Raw genomic sequence first — 8,723 nt, forward strand, 5'->3', positions numbered from 1 at the left:
GACCCTCTGAGGAGGACTACAGCTCCCAGCATGCCCCCGCCCAGCCCTCACAGAGGAGGACTACAGCTCCCAGCATGTCCCCGCCCGGCCCTCACAGAGGAGAAGGACTACAGCTCCCAGCATGCCCCCGCCTGGCCCTCACAGAGGAGGACTACAGCTCCCAGCATGCCCCCGCCCGGCCCTCACAGAGGAGGACTACAGCTCCCAGCATGCCCCCGCCCCGCAGACACAACACGCGCCGGGGCCACCTCATAAGAAAAAAAAAGTGTAAAGTAAACAAGTGCGGCGGCTGCAGACGGCAGACAGCGCCCGTGAGAGACGAGGACTGCCATTGGACGGAGAGAAGGCTCGACTATAGAAGGCGCGCACTGATTGGTTGATGTCGCCAGAGAAGCGCCTGACGTCATCGCCGGCTTCACCTATTGTTATAACGGAGCGAAAACAAGTTGTGGAGAGGGAAGAAGTGAGAGGAGAAGAAGAAGGAGAAGAGGAGGAGGATGGAGAGGACGGCAGCCTCAGGGTGACACCGGGGGAGAACACAGGGGGCGGACCCCAGAGGGAACTGAGACTGGCAGCACAGAGGATTTCAGCACAGCTCTCAGGATTACAATGATCCAGCGCCTCAGCGTCAGCTGCTGAACCCGTGCCAGGCGTGAGTATAATGTCATAGCCCTGTGCCCCCTCTGCCCATCACACCTGCCCCCTCTGCTGCCCACCCTCACACCTGCCCCCTCTGCTGCCCATCACACCTGCCCCCTCTGCTGCCCACCCACCTCCTCCAACATCTACCCCCTCTGCTGCCCACCCACCTCTGCCCATCACACCTGTCCCCTCTGCTGCCCACCCACACATCTGCCCATCACACCTGCCCCCTGTGCTGCCCATCACACCTGCCCCCTCTCCTGCCCACCCACCTCTGACTATCACACCTGCCCCCTCTGCTGCCCACCCACACATCTGCCCATCACATCTGCCCCCTCTGCTGCCCACCCACCTCTGCCCATCACACCTGCCCCCTCTGCTGCCCATCACACCTGCCCCCTCTGCTGCCCACCCACCTCTGCCCATCACACCTGCCCCCTCTGCTGCCCACCCACACATCTGCCCATCACACCTGCCCCCTCTGCTGCCCACCCACACCTCTGCCCATCACACCTGCCCCCTGTGCTGCCCACCCACCTCTGCCTATCACACCTGCCCCCTCTGCTGCCCACCCACCTCTGCCTATCACACCTGCCCCCTCTGCTGCCCATCACACCTGCCCCCTGTGCTGCCCATCACACCTGCCCCCTCTGCTGCCTATCACACCTGCCCCCTCTGCTGCCCACCCACACCTCTGCCCATCACACCTGCCCCCTCTGCTGCCCACCCACACATCTGCCCATCACATCTGCCCCCTCTGCTGCCCACCCACCTCTGCCTATCACACCTGCCCCCTGTGCTGCCTACCCACCTCTGCCTATCACACCTGCCCCCTCTGCTGCCCACCCACACATCTGCCCCCTCTGCTGCCCATCACACCTGCCCCCTCTGCTGCCCATCACACCTGCCCCCTGTGCTGCCCATCACACCTGCCCCCTCTGCTGCCCATCACACCTGCCCCCTCTGCTGCCCACCCACACATCTGCCCATCACACCTGCCCCCTCTGCTGCCTATCACACCTGCCCCTTCTGCTGCCCACCCACACATCTGCCCATCACATCTGCCCCCTCTGCTGCCCACCCACCTCTGCCTATCACACCTGCCCCCTCTGCTGCCCACCCACCTCTGCCCATCACACCTGCCCCCTCTGCTGCCCACCCACCTCTGCCCATCACACCTGCCCCCTCTGCTGCCCATCACACCTGCCCCCTCTGCTGCCCACCCACCTCTGCCCATCACACCTGCCCCCTCTGCTGCCCACCCACCTCTGCCCATCACACCTGCCCCCTCTGCTGCCCACCCACCTCTTCCAACATCTGCCCCCTCTGCTGCCCACCCACCTCTGCCCATCACATCTGCCCCCTCTGCTGCCCACCCACCTCTGCCCATCACATCTGCCCCCTCTGCTGCCCACCCACCTCTGCCCATCACATCTGCCCCCTCTGCTGCCCACCCACCTCTGCCCCCTCTGGCCATCACATCTGCCCCCTCCTGCCCACCCACCTCTGCCCATCACATCTGCCCCCTCTCCTGCCCACCCACCTCTGCCCATCACATCTGCCCCCTCTGCTGCCCACCCACCTCTGCCCATCACACCTGCCCCCTCTGCCCATCACATCTGCCCCCTCTCCTGCCCACCCACCTCTGCCCATCACATCTGCCCCCTCTCCTGCCCACCCACCTCTGCCCATCACATCTGCCCCCTCTCCTGCCCACCCACCTCTGCCCATCACATCTGCCCCCTCTGCTGCCCACCCACCTCTGCCCATCACACCTGCCCCCTCTGCCCATCACATCTGCCCCCTCTGCTGCCCACCCACCTCCTCCAACATCTACCCCCTCTGCTGCCCACCCACCTCTGCCCATCACATCTGCCCCCTCTGCTGCCCACCCACCTCTGCCCATCACACCTGCCCCCTCTGCCCATCACATCTGCCCCCTCTGCTGCCCACCCACCTCCTCCAACATCTACCCCCTCTGCTGCCCACCCACCTCTGCCCATCACATCTGCCCCCTCTGCTACCCACCCACCTCTGCCCATCACACCTGCCCCCTCTGCCCATCACATCTGCCCCCTCTGCTGCCCACCCACCTCTGCCCATCACATCTGCCTCCTCTGCTGCCCACCCACCTCCTCCAACATCTACCCCCTCTGCTGCCCACCCACCTCTGTCCATCACATCTGCCTCCTCTGCTGCCCACCCTCACACCTGCCCCCTCTGCTGCCTACCCACCTCTGCCCATCACACCTGCCCCCTCTGTTGCCCACCCACCTCCTCCAACATCTGCCCCCTCTGCCCATCACACCTGCCCCCTCTGCTGCCCACCCATCTCCTCCAACATCTACCCCCTCTGCTGCCCACCCACCTCTGCCCATCACACCTGCCCCCTCTGCTGCCCACCCACCTCCTCCAACATCTACCCCCTCTGCTGCCCACCCACCTCTGCCCATCACACCTGCCCCCTCTGCTGCCCACCCACCTCCTCCAACATCTGCCCCCTCTGCCCATCACACCTGCCCCCTCTGCTGCCCACCCATCTCCTCCAACATCTACCCCTTCTGCTGCCCACCCCCCTCTGCCCATCACACCTGCCCCCTCTGCTGCCCCCCACCTCCTCCAACATCTGACCCATCTGCCCATCACATCTGCCCCCTCTGCTGCCCACCCACCTCTGCCCATCACATCTGCCCCCTCTGCTGCCCACCCTCACACCTGCCCCCTCACCTCCTCCAACATCTGCCCATCACACCTGCCCCCTCTGCTGCCCACCCATCTCCTCCAACATCTACCCCCTCTGCTGCCCACCCACCTCTGCCCATCACACCTGCCCCCTCTGCTGCCCCCCCCACCTCCTCCAACATCTGCCCCCTCTGCCCATCACATCTGCCCCCTCTGCTGCCCACCCACCTCTGCCCATCACATCTGCCCTCTCTGCTGCCCACCCACCTCTGCCCATCGCATCTGCCCCTTCTGCTGCCCACCCACCTCCTCCAACATCTGCCCCCTCTGCCCATCACATCTGCCCCCTCTGCTGCCCACCCACCTCTGCCCATCACACCTGCCCCCTCTGCTGCCCACCCACCTCTGCCCATCACACCTGCCCCCTCTGCTGCCCACCCACCTCTGCCCATCACATCTGCCCCCTCTGCTGCCCACCCACCTCTGCCCATCGCATCTGCCCCTTCTGCTGCCCACCCACCTCCTCCAACATCTGCCCCCTCTGCCCATCACATCTGCCCCCTCTGCTGCCCACCCACCTCTGCCCATCACACCTGCCCCCTCTGCTGCCCACCCACCTCTGCCCATCACACCTGCCCCCTCTGCTGCCCACCCTCATATCTGTCCCCTCACCTCCTTCAACCTAGTAGCTGTCCGCTCCACTCACACAGCCTGACATTTGCCCTCTTTGATGCCCTCCCTCACATTTGTCCCCTTAGATTACATGGTGTGACATCTGCCCCACATATGTGTGCCCTCATCACCCCGACCTCATGACTGCGCCCCTCATCACCCCGACCTCATGACTGCGCCCCTCATCACCCCGACCTCATGACTGCGCCCCTCATCACCCAGACCTCATGACTGCGCCCCACATCACCCCGACCTCATGACTGCGCCCCCTCATCACCCCGACCTCATGACTGCGCCCCAACACCCCAACCTCATGACTGCGCCCCCTCATCACCCTGACCTCATGACTGCGCCCCAACACCCTTACCTCGTGACTGTGCCCCAACACCCTGACCTCGTGACTGTGCCCCAACACCCAGACCTCATGACTGCGCCCCTCATCACCCCGACCTCATGACTGCGCCCCTCATCACCCCGACCTCATGACTGCGCCCCTCATCACCCCGACCTCATGACTGCACCCCCTCATCACCCCGACCTCATGACTCTGCACAGTCATGAGGTCGGGTGATGAGGGGGCGCAGTCATGAGGTCGGGGTGTTGGGGGGCGCAGTCATGAGTTCGGGGTGATGAGGGGGCGCAGTCATGAGGTCGGGGTGATGAGGGGCGCAGTCATGAGGTCGGGGTGATGAGGGGCGCAGTCATGAGGTCAGGGTGATGAGGGGCGCAGTCATGAGGTCGGGGTGATGAGGGGCGCAGTCATGAGGTCGGGGTGATGAGGGGCGCAGTCATGAGGTCGGGGTGATGAGGGGCGCAGTCATGAGGTCGGGGTGATGAGGGGCGCAGTCATGAGGTCGGGGTGATGAGGGGCGCAGTCATGAGGTCGGGGTGATGAGGGGCGCAGTCATGAGGTCGGGGTGATGAGGGGCGCAGTCATGAGGTCGGGGTGATGAGGGGCGCAGTCATGAGGTCGGGGTGATGAGGGGCGCAGTCATGAGGTCGGGGTGTTGGGGCGCAGATGGGTCAGAGGATTAGAACGGGAGCAGACGTCTGTGCCTCCTTTACTCTGCACCCTCTCCTTTTCCCTGACCACTTTGAGCCCCCACTTCCTGACACCACTGCGTCCCCTCCACTCCTTTAACCCCATGATTATGACCCCACATCCGCACCCCACCTCTACACCCCCTCCACTCCCCTAACCCCATGTGCTTATGTGACCTGTCCTGCAGGTGGCAGCAGTGAGTGCAGTAGTCCCGTCTAGGGTCCCTCCACTCCCCTAACCCCATATTTATGACCCCACGTCTCACCCCCCCTCCACTCCCAGACCCCACGTCTCACCCCCCCTCCACTCCCAGACCCCACGTCTGCACCCCCCCCCTCCACTCCCCAAACCCCATGTTTATGACCCCACGTCTGCACCCCCCTCCACTCCCCAGACCCCACGTCTCACCCCCCCCTCCACTCCCCAGACCCCACGTCTCACCCCCCCCTCCACTCCCCAGACCCACGTCTCACCCCCCCCCCCTCCACTCCCCAGGACCCCACGTCTCACCCCCCCCCTCCACTCCCCAGACCCCACGTCTCACCCCCCCCCTCCACTCCCCAGACCCCACGTCTCACCCCCCCCCTCCACTCCCCAGACCCCACGTCTCACCCCCCCCCTCCACTCCCCAGACCCCACGTCTCACCCCCCCCCCCTCCACTCCCCAGACCCCACGTCTCACCCCCCCCCTCCACTCCCCAGAACCCCACGTCTCACCCCCCCCCCTCCACTCCCCAGACCCCACGTCTCACCCCCCCCTCCACTCCCCAGACCCCACGTCTCACCCCCCCCCCTCCACTCCCCACGTCTCACCCCCCCCCCCCCTCCACTCCCCACGTCTCACCCCCCCCCTCCACTCCCCAGACCCCACGTCTCACCCCCCCCCCTCCACTCCCCAGACCCCACGTCTCACCCCCCCCCCTCCACTCCCCAGACCCCACGTCTCACCCCCCCCCCCTCCACTCCCCAGACCCCACGTCTCACCCCCCCCCCCCTCCACTCCCCAGACCCCACGTCTCACCCCCCCCCCTCCACTCCCCAGACCCCACGTCTCACCCCCCCCCCTCCCCTCCCCAGACCCCCCGTCTCACCCCCCCCCCCCTCCACTCCCCAGACCCCACGTCTCACCCCCCCCCTCCACTCCCCAGACCCCACGTCTCACCCCCCCCCCTCCACTCCCCAGACCCCACGTCTCACCCCCCCCCCCTCCACTCCCCAGACCCCACGTCTCACCCCCCCCCTCCACTCCCCAGACCCCACGTCTCACCCCCCCCCTCCACTCCCCAGACCCCACGTCTCACCCCCCCCTCCACTCCCCAGACCCCACGTCTCACCCCCCCTCCACTCCTTCCCCGTATCTGGAGATGTTCTTCCATGTGACTCCACATTCAGGAGTTTATCACATGACCTTTCTCTCCGCCTCTCATAAATGGGCAGGATGGTGAGGGGGCGGGGCTTATGTGACCTGTCCTGCAGGTGGCAGCAGTGAGTGCAGTGGCCCCTGTAGCTCTGTAGAAGGATGTCATGGTGATGTCAGTGTAAGGAGGCGGAGCATTCACTGCACCATGAAGGGTTAACCACCCTTAGAGGGCAGATTGGACTCACCTGGGGCCGCTCAGCCTGTGCAGGAGGTTACATAGGAGGGGCCCCTGACTGCTCGGCTTGGCCGGCCAATATGGCGTACCTGGGTCTGGATATGCTGGGGCCCCAGGCGCTCGCTATGGGCCCTGATGAGGAGATATTTGGGGAAGGGCTCTCAGAAGGGGTGAGCCTGGTTGGGGCATGCTTGGAGTTGTAGTTCTACACAGGATGTGTACCATTCGCCTGCCCATGGGTGCACAGTCAAGTTCTTTAAGTGACAGCTGATCTGTGTGTGCCATTTTGTGTCCCCGTAGTTGTTGCGGGAGGGGGCGCTCCTCTGCCATCTGCTGGGATCTCTGTGCCCGGCTCCTCCGGCAGGCTGCTCTTTGTTACTGGCTGGTGACTCGTGGTCCGGCTCTCCCCAGTGGCTGGTGACTCTGGCTCTCGGTGTCAGTTTTTCTGACGCCGGCTGGTGACTCTGGCTCTTGGGGTCCGGCTCTCCCCCACTGACTGGTTACTCTGGCTCTTTGGGTCCGGCTCTCCCCCACTGGCCGGTGACTCCGTCTCTTGGGGTCCGGCTCTCCCCCACACGCTGATGACTCTGGCTCTGGGTGTCCGGCTCCCCTGGCAGGCTGCTCTCCCCTGCCGGCCGGTTACTCTGGCTCTGGGTGTCCGGGTCCCCTGGCAGGCTGCTCTCCCCTGCTGGCCGGTTACTCTGGCTCTGGGTGTCCGGCTCCCCTGGCAGGCTGCTCTCCCCTGCCGGCCGGTTACTCTGGCTCTGGGTGTCCGGGTCCCCTGGCAGGCTGCTCTCCCCTGCTGGCTGGTGACTCTGGCTCTGGGTGTCCGGCTCCCCTGGCAGGCTGCTCTCCCCTGCTGGCCGGTGACTCTGGCTCTGGGTGTCCGGGTCCCCTGGCAGGCTGCTCTCCCCCGCTGGCCGGTGACTCTGGCTCTGGGTGTCCGGGTCCCCTGGCAGGCTGCTCTCCCTCACCGGCCGGTGACTCTGGCTCTGGGTGTCCGGCTCCCCTGGCAGGCTGCTCTCCCCTGCTGGCCGGTTACTCTGGCTCTGGGTGTCCGGCTCCCCTGGCAGGCTGCTCTCCCCTGCTGGCCGGTGACTCTGGCTCTGGGTGTCCGGGTCCCCTGGCAGGCTGCTCTCCCTCACCGGCCGGTGACTCTGGCTCTGGGTGTCCAGGTCCCCTGGCAGGCTGCTCTCCCCTGCTGGCCGGTTACTCTGGCTCTGGGTGTCCGGCTCCCCTGGCAGGCTGCTCTCCCCTGCTGGCCGGTGACTCTGGCTCTGGGTGTCCGGCTCTCCCGGCAGGCTGCTCTCCCCTGCTGGCCGGTGACTCTGGCTCTGGGTGTCCGGGTCCCCTGGCAGGCTGCTCTCCCCTGCTGGCTGGTGACTCTGGCTCTGGGTGTCCGGCTCCCCTGGCAGGCTGCTCTCCCCTGCTGGCCGGTGACTCTGGCTCTGGGTGTCCGGGTCCCCTGGCAGGCTGCTCTCCCCCGCTGGCCGGTGACTCTGGCTCTGGGTGTCCGGGTCCCCTGGCAGGCTGCTCTCCCCCACCGGCCGGTGACTCTGGCTCTGGGTGTCCGGCTCTCCCGGAAGGCTGCTCTCCCCTGCTGGCCGGTGACTCTGGCTCTGGGTGTCCGGGTCCCCTGGCAGGCTGCTCTCCCCAGCTGGCCGGTGACTCTGGCTCTGGGTGTCCGGGTCCCCTGGCAGGCTGCTCTCCCTCACCGGCCGGTGACTCTGGCTCTGGGTGTCCGGCTCTCCCGGCAGGCTGCTCTCCCCCACCGGCCGGTGACTCTGGCTCTGGGTGTCCGGCTCTCCCGGCAGGCTGCTCTCCCCCGCCGGCCGGTGACTCTGGCTCTGGGTGTCCGGCTCTCCCGGCAGGCTGCTCTCCCCCGCCGGCCGGTGACTCTGGCTCTGGGTGTCCGGCTCTCCCGGCAGGCTGCTCTCCCCCGCCGGCCGGTGACTCTGGCTCTGGGTGTCCGGCTCTCCCGGCAGGCTGCTCTCCCCCGCCGGCCGGTGACTCACTCTATAGTCATGCAGTATCTGTGAGACATCAGGACGTGAGAACATTCTCTCCTTGGCTGCAGTGAGATGGTGCCG

The 8,723-nt window shown here is 66.3% G+C and overlaps 1 protein-coding gene across 4 annotated transcripts in view; it reads left to right on the plus strand.

Moving 5' to 3' along the window:
• Window positions 1-374: 374 nt before the first annotated feature.
• LOC138770374 (mothers against decapentaplegic homolog 4-like) overlaps window positions 375-8,723 on the plus strand; it is a 23,912-nt gene continuing 15,563 nt past the window's right edge. For 3 of the 4 annotated variants that reach the window (XM_069949453.1, XM_069949455.1, XM_069949456.1), the window contains exon 1: window positions 376-652. The gene's annotated coding sequence lies outside the window, so the exon portion shown is untranslated. Of the gene's footprint in view, window positions 653-8,723 lie in introns of all 4 variants that reach the window. The other variant, XM_069949454.1, reaches the window with a different exon arrangement.

The sequence above is a fragment of the Dendropsophus ebraccatus genome, chromosome 13 (genome assembly GCF_027789765.1).
Source record: "Dendropsophus ebraccatus isolate aDenEbr1 chromosome 13, aDenEbr1.pat, whole genome shotgun sequence".
Classification (NCBI taxonomy): domain Eukaryota; kingdom Metazoa; phylum Chordata; class Amphibia; order Anura; family Hylidae; genus Dendropsophus; species Dendropsophus ebraccatus.